The sequence below is a fragment of the Oryctolagus cuniculus genome, chromosome 4 (assembly GCF_051225735.1).
Source record: "Oryctolagus cuniculus isolate XC-2025 breed Fujian yellow rabbit chromosome 4, ASM5122573v1, whole genome shotgun sequence".
Classification (NCBI taxonomy): Eukaryota; Metazoa; Chordata; class Mammalia; order Lagomorpha; family Leporidae; genus Oryctolagus; species Oryctolagus cuniculus.
This window is the reverse complement of record NC_142870.1, coordinates 118369132-118392634: the sequence shown is the minus strand read 5'-3', so window position 1 is coordinate 118392634 and position 23503 is coordinate 118369132. Positions and strand designations below refer to the sequence as shown.

The 23503-nt window shown below is 36.2% G+C and overlaps 1 long non-coding RNA gene across 7 annotated transcripts in view; it reads left to right on the top strand.

Annotated features, from left to right (window-relative positions):
* The window catches only part of LOC149127085 (uncharacterized), a 152475-nt gene that overhangs the window by 53476 nt on the left and 75496 nt on the right, over positions 1–23503 (top strand). Inside the window, exon 3 of one of the 7 annotated variants that reach the window (XR_016232595.1) lies at positions 527–548. The exons of the other annotated variants lie outside the window; for them this stretch is intronic. This is a non-coding gene — a long non-coding RNA (uncharacterized LOC149127085). Of the gene's footprint in view, positions 1–526; positions 549–23503 lie in introns of those variants that run through there. 7 annotated transcript variants of the gene reach the window in all.

Sequence of the window (23503 nt, the reverse complement as noted above, 5' to 3'; positions counted from 1 at the left end):
CCCTAGGCCAAATCACTGAATTAGCTCATTTTAGAAAGTATTCTACCACCCAATGAGTTCTTTCTTCCTTTGTCTACCATATAGTCATATATCTTGTCTCATTTCCCTGGGCAAGAATGTTGATTGACAACACTCATTTGCTAACTGAAAATGCCTTGAGCCAGATATCTCAAGTATTTGACAATAGTCAACATTTCATTGTGGTTCCTTGGAACGTTGTGTTTACAAAATTGGGAAATCACATCTGACTTTGAGGGAGAAAAATGTTGAGATAATGATCCTTCCAGAGGAGTTTATATTTTGATGGAAAACTTTGGAAAGAAAAAAAAATTCCTTGGGGATTAACAGACATATGATAACAAAGGTAAAGAAAAGAAATTTCGCTTTTTATCTGTTATTTGAATGATAGTTGAAATTAGGCCTGCATGAATGAATGGAAGATACACAGACATACACACCCATACCTTTTCTCTCAGAACTGTTTATTAAAAAATTCTTGCATTTCTGTTGTCTGTTACATTTCTAGGAGGCTTTTCTCTGTCCAGAAACTTTCAACTGATGGCTGTCACACAGGTACAAGTGAATTCACTTACTATTTTTAGTTCTGTCAAATCAGAAAGTAGAGTGTTGAGACTCTGTAGTTGTGTTCTGTAAAAAACAATCCTAACATCTGATAGGTAGATATGAATCTGCAAAATTGAATGCCTTACACCCTAAAATCCTTAAGGATTTTACTGCCTTAATAATGACAACTTGATTTCTCAAAGAACTCTTCAGGACATTGTGACTTTCACTTGATGATAACTACAATTATAATTGACAGCTTTTATTAACAATCATTCCTTAAAAGTCCATGTATCTGTTAGATTTCAAATAATGAACAGTTTGTACTAACATGAAAAATATCTCACGATAAAATTTCCAGGGGTCCCTTTCAAAAATCTGACATCAAAAGCATTATTACTTTAATTTGACATAATTTGTATTTATCTATTTAAAAAATCTCTGCATGCTCTTATTATTTTTTAAATAGAAGTCAATCAAGGTATAAAGTTAATGGATTGAGAATTTTATTTGGGAGTTTTTTAAAATTAGAAACAATTATATTTACTTGTTAGGTTATTTTGTAAGTACATGTATGAACATTACATTAGTTTACAACCTGTTTATATTTTATTTTGTTATTCTTTTCTCTCATTTAAATGAATTAGTTAAAGTAGGTAAACCATCTCTTAAATACCTCATAATTTATAAGAATATAACTGGCTGATAATTTTTATCTTCATTTGAAAATAGAATTGTGAAATTCGGTATTGTCCATCATTAATTGTTGGAATTTTGTGAGAAATAAAAAAGCTGCAGACATACTTATTTTAAGTTTAATTTGCAATATAAACATTTTATCCATCCTTTGAAAAAGTCTAGACCATCAAATTAATCCACCCCATTTATAACATCTGACATTTTTCATGTTGCTAACACAGGCTGATTTGAAAGTAACGATGTAGTCACTGAGTATAAAGTTGGGGAAAAATGTGTACTAGCAAAACTTAATGTAATATTTCCACCTTGCATATGTAGAAACAGAAATGAACTGAAGTGCATAGGTGATAGCAAAATGTGTAAAATTATCAAGATTTAAAAGTCATAAGTTTTTATTTTTATTATCTAGCTTAGCAAATGCTCACAAAATTCTTGAAATTGTTGTAATCACCTGGCTCCAGCACAACACTGGTGGATGTTCAACAAAATATACTATTTAAAAAACTTCATCGCCGGCGCCACGGCTCACTAGGCTAATCCTCCACCTGCGGCGCCAGCACACCAGGTTCTAGTCCTGGTCGGGGCACCGGATTCTGTCCCGGTTGCCTCTCTTCCAGGCCAGCTCTCTGCTGTGGTCCGGGAGTGCAGTGGAGGATGGCCCAAGTCCTTGGGCCCTGTACCCCACAGGAGACCAGGAGAAGCACCTGGCTCCTGCCATCAGATCAGCGCGGTGTGCCGGCTGCAGCGCGCCTGCCGCATCTGCCATTGGAGGGTGAACCAACGGCAAAGGAAGACCTTTCTGTCTGTCTCTCTCTCTCTCACTGTCCACTCTGCCTGTCAAAAAAAAAAAAAAAAAAAAAAACTTCATCATTGTACCTTTTAATTCTGGTTCCACAATTTTATGACAGATGGCATTCTTAAGGTTGATTTGTTTAGAAAATAGAAAATATGTTGCTAGAACCAAGAAGAACAATATAGCGCTCAAAATTTGGCCTGCAGGTTCAGGATTTTGGTGCTGGGTTCCTTTTCTTGCCTTCATCTTATAGGGATAGTTTATCTTCTGGTTAGATGAAACTTTGTTACTCTGAAAATTATATCTTCAGTGCATTCAAAATATCCTGGAATTTGTACTACAGTCTATATACCAGTAATTTAAGGGTGACATTGTCTAGGTACTGCTTTCCCTTCTACCCTATCTGCATATTTAAGACCATTGACTCATTTTTTTGCAGATGTTTATTTCCTACTTCAATTTGTTGGCCATAGAATATATTTTGGAAAAATTTGGACTCCATATTTTACACTTAATTACTACTCAATTAAAATGTATCTAATACATCTGCAAATGAATCACAAGAGAACTGTTTCTTATGGTGACATAGGGATACTAATGAATGGTGTGTTCTGTGAAATTGATATTTTTATATGCAGTGCAACTTTAGGTCCAACTTAGTCCCTTCATTTTCATTATCATAAAGTGTATTATTTTGTACATGCCTTTGTGTTTACTACTTCAGATACTACATATCTTGTTACTAAAAGCATCTTGATTCGGGATAATTTTTCAACTAAATCTTGTAATTATTTTGTAAGTGTTAATATCTTTATGATCAAAGACTGGTGATGTCTATACAACTGCTATAATAATTTTCCTCCTCATTCACTTTTTACAATAACAGTGAGCACTTACTATTTAGGAGATACAATCTCAAGCATGAGATTCATAGACACATACTAGATATGGTGGACATTTTTTACAACCTGATGATGAGATGAGAGAGACTGGGTACATTATAAAAAGCAGGAGATTTTATTAGAGAACATCGAACAGTGTTCTAGGAACAGATTTTGAAGCAATGGATTTTATTTTATCAATCAGGCTATTGTCAATTTGTAGAAATTATAAAAGAAAATGGGACCTATATGAAAGCAAATATTTTATTTACTCATAGCTATTTGAATTTCTTTGTTTTAATCTTATTTAAGTTATACAAGTTTCATGTATTTCATATATACATATTTGGAAACTTAGTGACATTTCCTCCCTCCCACCCATGCCTCAATCCTCCCTTCTCATCTCTCTCACATCCCCAATCTTAATTTTTACAAAGGTCTTTATAATCATATAGTTAACCCTACACTAAGTAAAAGATTTCGATAAATAGTAGAGAGGAAAAGGAAAAGAAAAAAAACAAAATCCACTGTTCCTCAACAGAAAAGGGTTGTAAACAATTATTGAATCACAAAATGTTTGTTTCACTCCAATACATTACATTTCAAGTATTCTATTAGTTACCTCAGATCAGGGAAAACATATGAAATCTGTCTTTTGAGGACTGGCTGATTTCACAAAGTATAATGGTTTTCAGTTGTGTCCTTTTTGTTGCAAAAGACAGGATTTCATTTTTTTACAACCAGTAGTACTCCATAGTGTATATTTATAGATCATAATTTCTTTATCCAGTCTTCCATTGATTGACATTTGGGTGGAATCCATAACTTAGTTATTGTGAATTGTGCTGCAGTGAACATAGGGTTATAGATAACTCTTTCATATGCTGATTTCTTTTGGTTGGGGTAAATTCTCTGGAGTGGGATGGCTAGATCATATGGTAGGTCTATATTCAGATTTCTGAAGTTATCTCCATACTGTCTTCCACAGTGGCTGCACAGGTTTACATTCCCACCAACAGTGAATTGGTGCACCTTTCCCCCACATCCTCACCAGTTTTGGTCATTTGTTGATTTTCGTATGAAAGCTGTTCTAACTGGAGTGAGGTGAAACTTCATTGTGGTTTTGATTTGCATTTCCCGGATGGCTAGTGATCCTGAATATTTTCTCAAATGTTTGAAATTTCATTTGAAATTCCTCGTTTGCTTGTTCAAATCCTTTGCCCATTTTTAACTGGATTGTTTATTTTATTGTTGTTGAATTTCTGGAACTCTGTATAGATTCTGGATGTTAACTGTTTATCAGTTGCATAGTTTGCAAAATTTTCTCCCATTCTGTTGGTTGTTTCTTCACATTACTGAGTATTTATTTTGCAGTGCAGAAGCTTCTCAGCTTGATGTAATCCTATTTGTCAGTTTTGTCTGATTGCCTGTGCTTCTGGGGTCTTTTCCAAGAAGTCTTTGCCTATGTAAATGTCTTATAGAGTTTTTCAATGTTCTCTAGTAATTTGAAGGTATAAGGTAGTATATTTAGGCCATTTGTCCATTCTGAGTAGATTTTTGTGTTAAGTATTAGGTTGTTTTGAATATAAATGCCTTGTACTGTGTCTTCAAATCAGATATTGTAATGCTTTGTTCTTCCCTCCCACCCATACCTCAATTCTCCCTTCTCATCTCTATCACATCCCCAATCTTAATTTTTACAAAGATCTTTATAATCATATAGTTAACCCTACACTAAGTAAAAGATTTCAATAAATAGTAGAGAGGAAAAAGAAAAGAAAAAAAAATCCACTGTTCCTCAGCAGAAAAGGGTTGTAAACAACTATCAAATCACAAAATGTCTGTTTCACTCCAATATATTACATTTCAAGTATTCTATTAGTTACCTCGGATCAGGGAAAACATATCAAATCTGTCTTTGGCTAGCTTTGTTTTTGTTGTATAATATTGTTTTAGCTGTTCAGGGTCTCTTGTGTTTCCATATGAATTTTAACATTATTTTCTCTAGATCTGTGATAGAATGTAGTTGGTAATTTGATTGAGATCACATTGAATCTGTAAATTGCTTTTGGTAGTATAGACATTTTTATGATGTTGATTCTTCCAATCCATGAACATGGAATATTTTCCCACTTTTTAATGTCCTCTTTTACTTGTTTCTTAAGTGTTTTGTAATTTTCATCATAGAGATTTTTGACATCCTTGGTTAAATATATTCCAAGGTGTTTAATTCTTTTTGGAGCTATTGTGAATGGGAATGATCTTAAAAGTCCTTTCTCAGCCATGACATTGTCTATGTATAAAAAAATTAATGATGTTCTATGTTGATTTTATACCCTGCCATTTTACCAAACTCATAGTTTTATGAATTCCAAATGTCTCTCTTTTGGATCCCATTTATGTAGGATCATGTCATCTGCAAATAGAGATAGTTTGATTTCTTCCTTTTCAATTTTTACCTTTGATTTCTTTTTCTTGTCTAATGACTCTGACTAAAACTTCCAGGACTATATTAAATAGAAATGGTGACTGGGGCCAGTGCTGTGGCTCAGTAGGTTAATTCTCCACCTGTGGCACTAGCATCCCATATGGGTGCCAATTCTAATCCCAACTGCCCATCTTCCAGTCCAGCTCTCTGCTATGTCCTGGGAAAGCAGTAGAAGATGGCCCAAGTGCTTGGGTTCCTGCACCCACATGGGAGACTGGGAAGAAGACTCTGGCTCTTGGCTTCAGATTGGCACAACTCCAGCCATTGTGGCCATCTAGGGAGTGAGCCAACATAAGGAAGACATTTCTCTCTCTCCCTCCCTCTCACTGTATGTAACTTTACCTCTCAAATAAATAAATAGAATCTTTAAAATAAATAGCAATGGTAAGAATAGGCATCATTATCTGGTTCCACAAATTAGGGAGAATATTTCCTGCTTTTCCCTGTTTATTAGAATGTGGGCCATAGGTTTGTCATAAATTGCCTTGATTGTATAGAGGAATGGTCCTTCTATACCCAGTCATTATGAAACAATATTACATTTTATCAAATGCTTTTCTGCATCTATTGACATAATCATATGGTTTTTGTACTACAATTTGTTCATGTGATATATCACAATTATTGATTTGCGAATGTTGAACCATCCCTGAATACCAGGGATAAATCCCACATAGTCTGAGTAAATCTTTTTGATGTGTTGTTGGATTCAATTAGCTAATATTTTGTTGAGTATTTTTGCATCTACATTCATGATAGGTATTGTATATAGTTCTCTTTCTTTGTTTTTTTTTTTTTTGTTTTTTTTTTTTTTTTTTTTTTTTTTGGCATAGGAATTAAGGTGCTGCGGGCTACATAGAAGGAGTTTTGGAGGATTCTCTCCCTTTCAATTGTTTTGAATAACTTGAGAAGATTTGGAATTAGTTCATTAAATGTCTGGTAGAATTCAGCAGTGAAGCCATCTGGTCCTGGGCTTCTCTTTGTTAGGAGAGTTTTATTATTGATTGATTGAATTTCTGTCTTGGTAATTTGTCTGTTTATGTTTCCTATGTCTTCATGATTCAATTTTGGTAAATTGGATTTGTTTAGGAATCTATCCATTTCTTCTCAGTTTCCCAGTATGTTGGCATACAGCTCTTTGTAGTAATTTCTGATGATTCTTTTTATTTCTTATTTCTGTGGTGTCTGTTGTTACATTTCCTTTTTCACACCTGATTTTATTGATTTGGGTCTTCATCATCTTTTTTTTTTAATTTCTTTTGGTTAGTTGGTCCAATGGTGTATCAACTCTTCATTTCACTGATCTTCTGTATTTTTTAATTTTGTTTATTCTCTAATTTTAATTGTCTCTTTCCTCCTACTAATTTTTATTTTGGTTTGTTGTTATTTTTCTAGATCCTTGAGATGCATTGATAGCTCATTTATTTGGTACATTTCCAAATTCTTCATATAGTCACAGATTGCTATAAACTTTTCTCTTAACACTGCTTTTGCAGTATCTCATAAATTTTGATATAATGTATTGTAATCTTCATTTTTCTCCAGAAATTTTTTGATTTTTCTTTTGATTTCTTCTATGATCCACTGTTCATTCAAGAACATGTTGTTTAGTCTCTGTGTATTTGCATTGGATCTAGAGATTCTTGATTTGTTGTTTTCCAGCTTTGTTTCATTGTGCTTGAGAAGATGTATGGTATGATTTTGAATTTTTTGAATTTGCTGAGACTTTCTTCATGGCCTAGCATGTGGTGTACTCTAGAGAAGTTCCATGCAGTGATGAGAAGAAAGTTTATTCTGCAAGTGTTGAGTGAACAGATCTGCAGAAATCAGTTTGTCCATTTGGTCCATAGTATCAATTTGCTCTGTTGTTTCTTTGTTGATTTTCTGTCTAGTTCATTTCTCTGTTGATGAAAGTGGGGTGTAAAAGTCTCACATTTCTATTGTATTATCGTCTATGTCTCACTTTAGATCCATTAACATTTTTTAAATAGCCAGGTGGCAACTAATTGAGTGTGTATACATTTGTTATAGTCACATATTCCTATTGAATTGATCCCTTAATCATTACTTAGTGCCCTTCTTCATCTCTTTTAAGCCTTTTTTTGGCTTAAAGTCTATTTTGTCTGGATTACATTGGCAACACCTGCCCTTTTTTGCTTTCCATTATCACTTTCTGTCTGTGCATATCTTTGTTGGTGAGATGTGTTTCTTGTAGGCAACAAATAGATGGGTCTTGTTTTCTAATACATTCAGCTATTCTGTATCTTTTAACTGGAGAGTTGAGGCCATTTACATTCAAGGTGATTTTTGATAAGTGAGGACTTTGCCCTGCCATTTTTCCATGAATATTCATATTGCTTACTTTGGACTTTTGTATTTTAACCGGGGGATTTTATGCCTTCACATTCGTGCATAAAGATGACTACCTTTCTGTACTTCTGTGTGTACATCCTTAAGCATCTTGTGTAAGACTGAGTGAATGGCAACAAATTGTTTAAATTTCTATTTTTTTGTGGAAGGAAGTTATTTCACTGTCATTTATAAATTTTGAGAGCTTTGAAAGGTACAGTATTATGGGTTGACAGTTTTTTTTTTCTCTCTCAATACTTGGAATATATCTTGTCATTTCATACTAGCCTATAGATTTTCTGATGAGAAGTTAGCTGTGAGTCTAATTGGGGACTCTTTGAACATAATCTGGTGTTTTTCTTATGCACATTTTAGAATCTTTCCTTTAGGTTTTACTCTATAAAGTTTTACTATAATGTGTCGTGGTGAAGCTCTTTTCTGATCATGTATCAGCAACTATGTGCTTCCTCTGTTTGAATTCCTCTTTCTTTCTCCAAGTTGGGGAAGTTTTCTCTAAATATTTCACTAAATATGCCTTGTTGTCTGTGCTCTCTTTCAACATTTTCAGGAACTCCTAAGACCTGTATGTTGAGTTGTTTCATAGTATCCCATATGTCTCCAACACTGTTTTTAAGTTTTCTTTTTTTTTTTTAGTTATTAGATTTCCAAAGATTTGTCTTCTGTTTCAGATATTCTTTTTTTTTATTTTTTTTCCTCACCAAGTGTGCTGTTAAGGCTTTCAACAACATTATTTATTTGATCTATTGAATTCTTCATTTCTAATATTTATTTTAATTTTTCTTTAAAATCTCAATTTCATGAGCAAAATTTTCATTCATATCATATGGTTTTCTTTACTTTGTGGATTTGCTTCCAACTGCTTTTTTTTTAAAGATTTATTTACTTTATTTGAAAGAAAGAGTTACACAGAGAGAGAAGAGGCAGAGAGAGAGAGAGGTCTTCCTCATGGTCTCAACACATAAGGCTCCCACTCGGCGCAGAAGTTTGTTTGCCCTGACAGGCTACCCAGTCAACAGAGAGGCAGATGTTCCCTAAGACTGCTCCGCCTAGGTGTCTTGATGTGGGATTCTGTGGTTGCCTCACTGTCCTATGTGGTTGCCCGGCTACCTCCCAGCAAGGCTCAAAGTCAGTGGGAACTCCAGATTGTTCCCTTTGCTGGAATCACCGGGTCACACCTGTATGCAAGAGCCACTGGCCGAATGTTGCTCCACCACTGCTGCCAGTACTGCTGTGAATGTGTCATCCTGTCTTAGCCAGTTGCTGTGTACATGCACAAAGGCTGGTGCAGATGCCACCCAAGCCCATAATGGTGCCCACCCTTACTCAGCCGGGCAGCAGGTACTGATGTGGGGAGGTTGGGGCAAGACAAACATGCCCCCACTACTTCCATTTGGTTTGTGGGCAACCAGTAGCAACCGTTAGCCCCCAGGTCTCCTGTATGGACTCACACCATGCTCTTCCCTCTGGTTATATTGCCATAGGTTGGTGAAATTTGTTCTCACCTCTGTCTCCAAGCTGCTGCCTGCTCAGCTCTCAGCTGCTGTAGTTGTGTGCTGTGTCTGAGTTCATTTTGCATGTCCTCACCCTCCACATTGGTCCACGGTGTTTCTCCTCCTCTTGTAGGATTTCCAGTGAGGTTTTCTCTCCAATTCTCCCCTGAGAGTACACTTCCTATAACCCTTTCACTCACTGTTTATCTATAGTCTAGCACAACATGTTGCTCTCTAATCCACAATCTTGGAATCTCAGCTATTTAAAATTATAAGAGTAAAGTTAATAAGGAAATGATATCACATTGTAATGGTGTACACACTAGAAGATAAAATAGGCTTCTTGTTGTATATTCTGTTCTCCTACATATGCATGATGGATTTCCATATTAATCATTTAAATTTTGAGGCAGATTTTAAATTTATCAATGTTTTCATTGTTAATATAAAAGTATTCTTTAGTCTCAGGCTCCTTTTTCACTGAAAATTCATTCACATCTTATTTGGAATCTTAAGCGATACCCTCTTTTCACCTGTTTGCCAGTCATCCATCTGTCTATATGTATATCATTCTATTATAATTCACTGTCTTGCAGTTTCAGTGTCTGTCTCTTGCCAATCTCTTTCTCTTTTTTTTTCTTTCTTGTTTTAACTATTTATATCTCTCAAATATAATTTGTTTAGTTGCCACATGAATAGAAAGGGGAAAACAAAGTGCCATCAGTTGATTGGAGATATTATATAGCAACTGAGGGAAAAAAAAACAACAAAAACAAATGATGCTGAGTCATAGTCTGGGAAATTGATTAGGTTTTCCCGGAATCTAACTCACTGCTTCTCACAAATTAGACCCCCATGCGACAGCTAAACTAAACTTTACAAAGCACTTTCTATGTGCCAAGTACCATAGGTATTATCTGGCTTAATCTGCTCAGCAGAAACACAGGTTGCTTTTGTTATTATTAGGTACAGGCAATCCAGAAAGCTGTAAGGTCACAAGAGGAAATGGAGGTGAGGATTCAACCCTGGAAGGCTAATTCCTGGGCTACCTCATTTTATTAAATTTAGGGACTTCTAGTTCTCCTGGATATGCAAAATCCTATGCTTGGCCCTTTCCCCAGATCATTGCATTTTTTTTATCACTTAATTCAGGCAAAAGATAAACAACTACAATTTAATTCACACATGTAGTTTAGCTAAAATATACCAAGATATTGTGAATTTATTTTTAGCCTAAATTTTTTAAAGCTTTTATTTAATGAATGCACTTTTCATTGGTACAACTTTAGGAATATAGTGGGTTCTTTCACCCATACCCACCCTCCCACCCCAAATCCCATCCCACCTACTCCCTCTCCCATCCCCTTCTTCACTATGGTTCATTTTTAGTTTAATTTTTTTTATTCAGAGGACCAACTCTATATTTCAACAGTTATCACCCAGTTTGAGAACAAGTTTTGCAGTTAATTCTCATAGTACAACTCATTAAGGACAGAGGTCCTACATAGGGAATAAGTGCACAGTGACTTCTGTTGTTCCTTTAACAATTTACAGTCTTATTTATGACATCAGTGATCACCCGAGGCTCTTGCCATGGGCTGCAAGGCTATGGGAGCCTTTTGTGACCACAGACTCCATCAGTATTGGGACACATCCATAAGCTTTTAGTGTACATTTTTAAAGTAAACATGATTTGGAATATTTCATGTCAAATTTCTTGAGTTAGGTGCAGCTTGAAATTGAAATAACAATATTATTTTCCATATAAAATGTATAATTTGCTGTTCATACACATGGACCTGCTTACTTATGGCATGAATTGGAATGGGATAAATAAACTTTAGTGTAGTTAATTTAGGCTCATAGATCAATTGGTTAAGTAAAGTAATATTGCTAAACTCATTGCCAAGACATATAGCTTCTTAAGGTCAGAAAATTAAAAATAAAGTGAAAGATAAACTTGGGTGATTCTGAAAGATTAATTTGTTTCTAATTTATGATTTTACTGAGGATTCTTCTAGTTCCAGGGCCATTTCTGCTTGCAATTAGCACATATACATGGGCAGTTCAGCAACATTTTAAATTGCTAGAGGCCATGGATCACTAGATCCTAAGAGAATTGCTGAAATTACAAATACTTTTATTAAATCCACGAATGTCGAGCTTCTTGAGTAATTTGCATTTTATCCTTGAAACTAGGCAATTATAGTGTGACATGAGAGAATATTAGTAAATTATGTTTTCCACTGGTTAATCAAGACCTGTATGCAATTATTTCATGGTGTATATGCATGAAATACCGAGCAGTGATTCTTTATTATATAAAAAAAAAACTATAAGTTCTAGTATACAAATATGTTTCATTCAGAGTAAATTTGGTTTCCTAGGACTTAGGGTAAAAAAAAGAAGTGTTTTTTAAATTGTTTTTCAGTCTCCAAAATGAAAGTAGTGTTAGAGTCTGAGGCCCTCCAAAAAAGTGACTGCTTATGTACATTTATTGAAAAACAAATCGTATTTTTTAAAAATCTAATACTTAAAATGAACTTACAGCTGGAAATTCTTCTCTATATATAACCTATTACAATACAAATTGTCCAAGTCATATCATCTTGGACTCTATTTTTAAAATGTGTTACTTTTTGGGGCTGGCACTGTGGTGTAGTGGATAAAGCTGCCGCCTGCAGTGCTGGCATCCCATATGAGCGCCGTTTTGAGTCCCTGCTGCTCCATTTCCTATCCCACTCTCTGTAATGGCCTGGGAAAGCAGTAGAAGATGGCCCATGTGTTTGGGCCCCTGTCCCTGCATGGGAGACCTGGAAGAAGCACCTGGCTCCTGGCTTCAGATCAACTTGGCTCCAGCCATAGTGGTCATTTGGGGAGTGAACCAGCAAATAGAAGACCTTTCTCTCTGTCCCTCTTTCAATCTGTAAACTCTACCTCTCAAATAAATTAATTAAAAAATCTTTAAAAAAATCTTCCAGAACTATATTGAATAGTGTTGGTTACAATGGGTACACTTGTCTGGTTCAAGATCTTGGTGGAAATGCTTTTGGCTTTTCCACATTCAATAGGATAATGGCTGTGGGTTTATTATATATTGTCTTGTGGTATGTTTCTGCTATACCAGTTTGTGTAAGGTTTTTAATCACAAAATGTTGTATTTTATGGTTTTGTTCTTCAATTTGTTAGTCTGATTTATTGCATTTATTGATTTGCCTATGTTGAACCATTTGATCCATACCTACATACCAGGAATAAATCCCACTTCGTCCAGGTGAATCATCTTTTTGATGTGTTGGATTCAATTAATTAGGTTTTTTTTTTTTTTTTTTGGATTTTCGCATCTGTTTTCATGGGGGATTTTGGTCTATATGTATCTTTCTTTGTTGTATTGATTTGTTTTTGTAATTAATGTGAGGCTGGTCTTATAGAAGGAAATTGAGAAGATGTCTTTCCTTTCCATTGTTTTTAATAGTTTGAGAAGTATTGTAGTTGGTTCTTCTTTAAAAGCTTGATAGAATTCTGCAGTAAAGCCATTCAGTCCTGGGCTTTTCTTTGCTGGGATTTCTTTATTAATGTTTCAGTCTTCATCTTGGTTATTAGTTTATTTAGGTTTTCCATGTCTTCATGACTCAATTTTGATAAATTGTGTGTGTCCAGAAATCTATTCATTTGTTGTTGATTTTCCAAATTTTGGAATGTAACTGTTTATAGTAATTTCTGATGATTCCTTTTATTCCTCTGGCATCCATTATAACATCTCCTTTTACATCTCTGATTTTATTATTTTGGGTCTTCTCTCCTTTTTTTTTTTAAATTCATTGGGCCAATGGTTTATCAATTTTGTTTATTTTTTCAAAAATCAGCTCCTAATTTCACTGATCTTTTGTATTTTTTTGGTTTTAATTTTGCTTATCTCAATTCTAATTATTTTTTCCTAAAAGTGTTGGATTTTATCCTTGTTTTTCTAGATGCATTGTTAGGTCATTTGATGAGTTTCCAATTTACTGTTGTATGCATTAATTAATACGAACTTCCTTGCTAACACTAATTTTGTTGCATCCTATGTTTGATATGTTGTCTTGTCATCTTCATTCATTTCCGGGAGTTTTTTAAATTTCACTTTTGATTTCTTCTGTGTATGATTGTTTCTTCAGGAGCACATTGTTCATTCTCCGTGTGTTTGCATATTTTCTAAAGTTTCATAAGTCAATTTCCAGATTCATTCCATTGTTGTCAGAAAAGATAGCATGGTATGATTTCAATTTTTTTGAAATTATTAATACATGCCTTGTGGCCAGTATATGGAATATGTTAGAGAACATTCCTTGCACTGATTAAAAGAATGTATTCAGAAGCTTGGAATGAAATGTCCCATAGATATCAATTACATCTATTTAGTCAGTAGTATAGATTAACTCTGTCATTTTTTGTTGATATTTGTCTAGTTGATCTGTCCATTGATGAAAGTGGGTTGTTAAAGTCCCTCATCATCATTGTATTAGAGCCTATGTCTGCCAGTAGATGCATAGAAATGTGTTTGAAATAGCCAGGTGACCTAGAATTTCGTGGATAAACATTTACTGTAGTAAAATCTTCCGTTGAGTCGATCCCTTAATCATTACGTAATACCCATCTTTGTCTCTTTTAGCATTTTCTATGTTAAAGTCTGATATTAAGATCCTATTCCTAGCCAGCGCCGCAGCTCACTAGGCTAATCCTCCACCTTGTGGCGCTGGCACACTGGGTTCTAGTCCCGGTCAGGGCGCCGGATTCTGTCCTGGTTGCCCCTCTTCCAGGCCAGCTCTCTGCTGTGGCCAGGGAGTACAGTGGAGGATGGCCCAAGTGCTTGGGCCCTGCACCCCATGGGAGACCAGGATAAGTACCTGGCTCCTGTCATCTGATCAGCGCGGTGGGCTGGCCGCAGCGCGCCTGCCGCGGCGGCCATTGGAGGGTGAACCAACGACAAAGGAAGATTTTTCTCTCTCTCTCTCTCTCACTGTCCACTCTGCCTGTCAAAAAAAAAAAAAAATCCTAATCCTGCTTGTTTTTGCTTTCTGTTGGTATGGAATATCCTTTTTCCATTATTTCATTTTGTGTGTATCTTTGTTGGTGAAGGGTATTTTTTTTTTTTTTTTTTTTTTTTTTTTTTTTTGTAGACAGCAGGTAGTTGGGTCTTGCTTTATGTAATCCATTCAGCCAATCTGTTCCTTTTAATTTAGGCCACTTACTTTTTTAAAGAATTATTTTATTTATATGAAAGACAGAATTACAGAGACAGAGGCTGAGCCAGAGAGAGAGAGAGAGAGAGAGAGAGAGAGAGGTCTTCCATTCCATTGGTTCACTCCCCAAATGACCACAATGGCCAGAGCTTAGCTGATCTGAAGCCAGGAGACAGGAGCTTCTTCCAGGACTACCATGCAGGGACAGGGGCCCAAACACACAGGCCATCTTCTACTGCTTTCCCAGGCCATAGCAGAGAACTCGATCAGAAGAGGAGCAGCAGGGACTTGAACTGGCACCCATATGGCATGCTGGCTCTGCAGGCTGGGCTTTAACCCTCTGTGCCACAGTGGCGGCCCCTAGGCCATTTACTTTCAAGGTTAGTATTGATAAGTAATGACTTGGTCCTGCCATTTTTCCATAAATATCCCTGTTATTTGTTTTGGATTTCTTTTGCTCTTTTACTAGGGAGGGAATTTTCTGCTTATACATTCTTTCATGATGATGACTATTTTTTCTAACTGGAGGAGTGGTGACAAATTCCTTGAATTTCTGTTTGTTTTGAAAGGTGTTTATCTCATCTTCATTAGTAAATGGGAGTTTTGCTGGGTACAATATTATGTGTTCTGGTTTTTTTTAAAGACTTGACCATGTTTCTCCATTCTCTTCCAGCTTGAGGGTTTCTGATGAGAGATCAACTGTTAGTATAATTGGGCATTCTCTGATGGTAATCTGGGGTTTATCTCATGCACATATTAGGATCTTTATGTTTTACTTTTGAACATTTAACTAGAATGTGTTGTGGCGAAACTCTTTTCTGATCATATCTATTTGGAATTCTATCTACATCCCATGTCCCTATCTTTCTCCATTTTATGGAATTTGTCTGTTCTTATTTCACTGAATAGGTATTCATAATCCATTTTGTCTTTCCACATCTTTAGGAACTCCTTTCTCTTTCCTCTTCCTCCTCCCTTCCTCCTTTCTTTTTTCTTCTTCCTTCTCTCTTTTTTTAACTGTTACTTGTTTGTCTGACTTAGACATTTCCAATGATCCATCTTTTTGCTCAGATACTTTTTCTTCAGACTCCTTCTTCAGTGTGTTAAGGCTTTCCACTGAGTTTTTATTAGATTTTTTAATTCTTTATTTTTTTATAATTATTTGTGTTTTATTTTTTTAATTTTTATTTAATGAATATAAATTTCCAAAGTACAGCTTATGGATTACAATGGCTTCCCCCGCATAACATCTCTCCCACCCGCAACCCTCCCCTTTTCCACTCCTCTCCCCTTCCATTCACATCAATTAATTCACTTAGCATGATGTTTTCCAGATTCCTCCATCTTGTTGCAAATGACCGGGTTTCATTGTTTTTAACTGCTGTATAGTATTCTATAGAATAAATGTCCCATAATTTCTTTATCCAGTCTACTGTTGATGGGCATTTGGGTTGGTTCCAGGTCTTTGCTATTTTTCAGAAAACTAAACTTTTATTAGATTGATATATACACCAGGATGCTCATGTGCCTTGGAAAACAACTGAAGATGGTCCAAATGCTTGGGCCCCTGCCACCCATGTGGGAGACCCAGATGAAGCAGCCTGGCTCAGCTCTGGCCATTGTGACTATTTAGGGAGTAAGTTACTGGATGGGAGATCTCTCTGTCTCTTTCCCTCTTCCTATACCTCTCTGAAACTCTTTCAAATAAATAAAATAAATAATAAAGAATTTTATGGCACTGTCATTTCACATTTGAATTTTGAATCTTTCAAAATTCATGCTTTAGATTCCAGTAGTGTTCTTTTAATTTTTTCTGGTAACTGACATTTTTGCTTGATTTATATTTTTTTAAAATTTTCACTTTAGTCCAATTGTTGTTAACTAATTTGCATATTTTGCATATATCTATGTTACCCCATTAATGATTCTATGAAATTATTCATTTCTACTTGCAGTGATAATAATAAAATTTTTCTTTTAGTGGGTGTATCCCTTTAATTTTTTGAATATATTGCAATCACTTGTGTTTTTCTTTAATATCCTAGGGTGAGTAAAATCAATCTTTATAAACCTGAGGTGATATTACTCATTTTTTCAGTGTGAAGCCATCAGCTTATCAAAATTTTTATTTAGTTGTCCTGGTAACTTTCATGGTCACACATAAGGAGGGACATATTTAAACTGTGTAACCATCTCTCCTTCCAGATGACATGTTCTTTACTTTGCTTCTAGTTTTATGGGATTGTAAATTGACTTTTCACTTGTGAAATTAGAAAAAAAAAAGAACTCTCTATAGTAATTTGCATAAATATAAAGAAAACAAAAGCCACCTATAATGCCATCATTCTATCAGTGTGTAATATTCAATAATTCTCTGTTTGCCATGTACTGTCTTGTTCCAGGTAATTTTGCATGAATTAACTTTTTATTACTTTGATTGCATCAGACATTTATCCCCATCATTCAAGAAATTTAAATACAAAATTTATATTGGCCTACTTTCTTAATACTTGATTTTTTAATATCTGTCTTCTGTCAGAATTTCTCATTCATGTCATGTATGGATTCCTTTAAATCATGTATTTCCTATATTGGGCATGATCAATCTTTATTGTCAGCAGGAAAGAGGGTGCGACCACACCTCACATGCTCAGCTCCTTTCGGCCAAGGGGAACCAGCGATCCAGGATGACCCCACAGTGCCTGCCTACCACAATCACCCAAACACATGAACTGCACAAAGTATGTGTGCATTCTTCAGCCTGAGCACAGAGCCCTACTTGCTGACCCACCCTGGCACTCAGGGAAGTCTGAGCCTCTGAAGCCAGACTCAGTGACTAACTAATGACCCTACTTTACTCTCTGCCTTTTTGCATTGTCACAGGATACCCACAGTCACATGGATCAGGGGATCCACTCTCAGCCCATGAGATTTCCTTTCCATAGAGAAAGCTATAGTGTTCCTGGAGCTAGGTGCTGCTTGACAGAGGTCGGTCAGTGCTCTACTCTGGCAGGTTGAGTCTGGGCCTTGAGAGAGTGAAGGGAGGGGAGCAATGTGCCTTCACTTCATGGACCTAATTGGGTACCTCTCCCCCAACCAATCTTCCAGGCCAACCTCAAAGTCAGTGGGGACTGCAGATTTATCCCTTCTGTAATAACCCCCAGCAGTTCATGGCCTGCAGGAGCCTCTAATCACCTTATTAAGATGGTGCTTTCTCCCTGATGGTTGCAGGGCACCTTGGGAGGAGAAAAGGAGGAAATCAGTGTGCTCTTCCTTCATGGGGTTAGGTCGTACCCTCCTCCATTCTAGTGCTTCAGGCCAGACTCAGTCAATAGACTCTGTAAGGTTCTCCCTCTGACAATATCACCAGTGGCACAGGCTGCTGCAGGTTCTTCCCACCTTGCTAAATAAGATGGCATCCTTACCAGCCTCTGGCTGCTGGCATCACTGCCAGTGTCCCCACTTGCTGCTGTAGTTACCTTCTTTGCTGCTCCATGGAGTCTCTCTTTCTGTATACTTTCCACTGCAAACTTCTCTCATGTTCCTTAGGAGTGTGGTTCCTCCAGTGTTCTGCTTTTGTCTTCCTGTGGTCCAAATTGTCTTGTATTTTCCCTAGTTAGCCACCTTGGATATCCCTCTATTTACATATTTTATGGAAAGCAAGATCTGTTGATTCTAACTCTTTCTTTCCTTTTTTTGGCCACTTTCTTATTTCATTTTGTCTGTATATTTGTATATTTTCCAGTCAAGAAGCTTCATTGTTGAAGTCTGTTTCTGGAATTGTTTTCTAAAATGTGTATCCAAACTGCATGTTTTCTCCTTCTTTGCAATTTTATTGCAGACAATCTGTTATTTTAATTAAATTCTATTTCCAGGCTTATTTACAATTTTCCTTTCAGAAAAAGGAGCTGTAGCTAATGTGTCTATGTAAGGGGATTCTTCTTGAATTGTAACTTTTAGATGTTAAAAAATTCAAAAGAATTATTTCTTTGGCAAGGAGCACTGCTTGCCTTATGCTTCTCTTATATGAGGAAAATCTAGTTAACCTGATATTGCCATCTCTCAGATAAATGTATATTACAATGAATCATTCCTTTATTTCATTTCATATGAGGCTGGTATTCATTGGGTGATGTTCTTTTTAAATCTCATATGATTGGTATGAAAACATGTTCACAAACAAGAAAATTGTTTCAGGCCAAGATTGAGATAGCAAGTCTAACATCTTTATTTCTTACTTTGCAGACCCAAGGTTCTTGGAAGGTATCAAATGAAGCATTCAAATTTTTGTGTGTGCTCAATATGATAGGACCATTTTCACTAACCTGTCTGGGCAGTGAAACAGATCAATAAAACTAAATGCTTTGCAGAATATTGAACCACACCATTTTTAGACATAGCTTTATTGTCTCTGGAGATAGCTCTTGACTTATGCTTTTATAGCACATAATACAACTAATGCCATTTGTGATTAGATAGGATTTGGTGCAATTAAAATCCTACTTTAATTACTTCAGCTGGGCTTTGGGGATCAGTCTCATGTTTTTTTGACTTTTCCAATATGTCATCTGTCATTTTTTTTTCCTTTCAGAGAAAGTTTCCCTTTATTTTTTTCTTCCATTTTATTTATTCTACATTTCTTAGCTTTGTGCTTTTGGCCTTCAAAGCCCCCCTTTTTTTTTTCATTTGCCATGTCTTTATGCATTTCTGACCACACTTTTGTTTTATACCTGTCTTTCAGTACCATTGTTCAGATCTCCTGTTTAGAGTTTGATATATATAATTAATGAATAAAATCCAAAATGATGGCAAGAATATCCAAAGCATTTGCCTCTGTGGCAGTGTCATAAAACAGACAATAATGAAAATTAAAAACCAGTAATAGGTGTTACATTAATAAAAGAAGTTAGCCAACTCATGAAATTTAGAGGAAATTTCCTTGTATAGATAATTTACTAAGAAATTTCTACCTGACTTAAAAACATTATTTATACACATTTTAAAATGACGAAAAATGTTTATTGTCAGTTAACTATATGGTGGTTCACCTAATCCAATCACCAGTATTTTTTTTTTTTTTGGATACTAAGAGCACTTTCCAATTTTAGGTGAACACAAAGTTGCTCCAAATGAAAACTAAATTGCACTTATAGACCAGGAAACAGTTCCTAGATCCAGGCTTCAGCTTGCCCTAACCCTGGCTGTTGAGGTTCATTTGGGTAGGGAAGGATGGAAAATCTGTCTCCCTCTCAGTCTCTCTCTCTCTCTCTCTATCTATCTATCTCTATCTCGTTCTATTTCCATCTCTTTCTCTCTTCACACACACACAGACACACACACACACAAACACACACTGCATTTCAAATAAATTAATAAATCTTAAAATAAGTTAGTGAATTTTTAAAAAAATATTTATTTATTTGAAGGCAGAGTTTATGGAGAGAGGGAGAGACACAGAGAGAAAGGGAGAGCTCTCCCATCATCTAGTTCACTCCTCAAATGGCCACAGAGACCAGGGCTAAACTGGTCCAAAACCAGGAGTCAGGAGTTTCTTCCAGGTCTCCTATGTGGGAGCCAGGGCCCAAGCAGTTGAACCCTCTTCAGCTGTTCTCCCAGGCTATTAGCAAGGAGCAGGATCAGAATCGGAGCATCCAGGTCACGAACCAGGGCCCATATGAGATGCCAGTGTTGTGGGTGGTGGCTTAACCAGTTGCACCACAGCATCAGTTCCCAATATCTATATTGTTTAAACCATTGCTAATTTTTCTTTTTATGAAACTTTGAGATAATCTTTATTGTAAGGAATATAAATTATCCCTTTTTACAGAAAAAATGCAAAAATTTCAAACAGTTTTTCTTTCATATATTTTGTATAGTTATCCTGGTTCTTCAATTTGTGTCTGTGTATCAGTCCTGGGAGATTGTTCACTGAAGTGAGTACTCACTATATTACAGTGACTCAGAAAAATACTCTTAATTTTTTTTTTAGCAGAACACACCAGAGAAGTGGGCCTTGCACCTTTACTTATTTCTAAGGCTCTTCTCTCCATCCAGTTATAACCTTATTTTGTTTTCCTGTTCTCCCTGTCTTGCATCTCCCCATGTTGCACATGGCCTAGATTCTATAGGCATTCCTCTCCTTTTAACATTTCTTCCAATCATTCACCAAGTTCCATCGATTTCACTTTCAAAGTATTTCTACTATTTGTCCCTTACTTTCCATCCCTGTTTATTTCCACATTGCCCTGTCCCAGACATTATCATGTTTCCCCAAAACAGTGGCCTCACATTGGATACCACAGTCTTCCCCTCTTGTGTTCCACATACTGTCTCCGTCATCTTCTTGGAGAGAATGAGCATGCATGTTGAACATATTTTACTACTCAAAATCCTTCACTAACTTCAGCATCTCAGCACTAGTTATAGCCTTTGTACTCATTAATTATGAGATCTTCAGAGGTGTTTCCATGATCCTCAGTACTGATATTGGTTGGTGGATGAGGCAGGGCCCTCGTCACTCTGCCCTCCTACACCACACATACATATGTGCACAAATTATAATGATAGTTCACCACAGTTGTTTTTCCAATAGCATCTGTGGTCATGTATATTTTGTTTAAATACCCTATTTCAGAGAGCGGCAAGATGGCAGAATAGGAAGGGTGCACACTGATAGTCCGGGGAGAGACAGTTTAATAAAAGTGGAGATACTGCAGGTTCAAGGAAGAGTAGGGGAGGAAACAGCAGAGGAAACTCTCCCTGAACTAGTGATTCACAGTGGACCTGCGTGGAGAGCGTGGGAACCCACAGTTCGGGACACCAGTGGCAGAATCAACACACCAGCACTGGAATGTGAGGTGAGCTGAACCTCAATAGCCTGAGACACCGGCGGGCAAATGACCTCTCTTTTTGATCCAGCAAGTAAATAATTAGATTTTAATGTAGGAGTTTAACCCATTCAGGTTTTTTCATGATTGATTTCTCAAGTTTGTTATTTTATGATGTTTTAGAAATGCAAATCAGCATTGTTTCCTTTTCCTTCTCCTATGTTGTATAACTCTCCTTCCTAAGACGTGCCGATGAAATGCTGTTACTGCTAAATGCTGGGGTGGGCGTTCAATATTGCAGTGATCATTTCTTTGAACTTAAAAGCAGAAGTATTTTTTGTTTTGTTTTTCTGTTTCCATCCCCTCTGTGATGTGAGCTGTAATGAATGTAACATCCATGGTACTTCAGACCTCTTTTATCAGTCAGCATTCTTGGACACAAATAACAGAATTGATTGGAAGGATTAAGGGAGCTTCCAGAATCTCTGAGAACGCTGGAAGATCCAGTGCAGATAATGAGCATGAGTCAGAGCAGGCTTTGCAGCCAAGAAAGGACTGGTTCTGGAACTACTGTTGCAAATTGTTCTCACTGCTGAACTGTTGACTCTTTCCTTGCCCCTGTGATAAATATCTGTCTGTAAATGACTCCCTCAAGTTCAGTCCTGAGTGGCAACCCTGTTCATGGTTTTGTATCCTGGAAACCTGGAGGAAGAAAAGAAACCACTTGCCTTCTTTATTTCCTGTTTGCCAAAAGGCATATGCAAGTGATTAATTGGGTTTCATAAATGGAGAAAGATGTTTGTGTGCAGCATGTAAACAAAACATTTCTAGTTCTTTTATGCCCTTTGTCCTTCACGTACACATAAATGTGAGGGTACTTCAAAATGTTCCTGGAAAACTGGAATTAAAAGATAGTTTATTTTGATACAAAATTTTTTGAAGTACATGCATAGTTTTTCATAATTTATTAATTTACATATTTTTCATGTGCCCTTTGAAAACCCCTCATATGCCTGGGTTTAACTCTTTATTTTGATACTCCCCAAATCTTTTCATTCTACTTTCCATGAACTTTAAAAAATTTTTTAAAGATTTATTCATTTATTTGAAAGTCATAATTACACAGAGAGAGAAGGAGAGGCAGAGAGAGAGAGGTCTTCCATCTGCTGGTTCACTTCCCAATTGGTTGCAATGGCCAGAGTCATGCCGATCTGAAGCCAGGAGCCAGAGGCTTCCTCTGAGTCTTCCATGTGGGTGCAAGGACCAACACTTGGACCATCTTTTACTGCTTTCCCAGGCGACAGCAGAGAGCTGGATAAGAAGTGGTGCATCTAGGTCTTGAACCAACACCCATATGGGATGCCGGCACTGCAGGCAGCAGCTTAGCCTACTATGCCACAGCACTGGCCCCATCATAGCTTTTAAAAGCATACTCATTTAAAAAACATGAATACATTTGTTTTCCACTATTCCTTTTTTTTCCAAAAAAATATCTTATGATTCTTAATACAATGCAAAATATATTGACATCATTCCTAGTGGGATGTAATTCAAATTTTCAGTATATTTTGTTGACATCCCCAAGGTCAGAATCTCTAAATGATGTTCGTTTCTCTTCTAATTCAGATTAGGACTATAATTAATATTTTCCAGCCTTCGTTTTAAATTCCAAGGCTAACTCACAGCATGCCCAATGTTATGCAGTGTTGCATGAGAAGAAATAAAGAAAAATAATGATTGATTACATGCGTATGTATGTTTTTCCCCTGTTTTAGCTGCATTTTTCTCTTATTTACTAATACTGCAACCAATAAGTCTGCAGGGGCTGTAATCATAAACAGAGAAAAAAATAAATGAAGGAATCATTAAGTATGAGATATGATGACTTCTTTTTTCATGAATGTAGGTATTCCATATATGAGAATATTAAGTATCATAGTTTGTAGGTTCTGGATATATGTCATGTATTGTCAGTATTTGGCATTGTAACTAATTTTCATCAGTTTTCAACCTTTTCTCTCTCTGTGTAAGGGCACTGTTAAAGAAGCAAAACTAGTTGAACTACCGTAGCATTCATTAAACCAAGAGATGATGGTGTCTATGGACATATCATGAATGAGAATAACAAATCCAATTCCTAAATAAATGTATTGACCCAATGAGGACAGG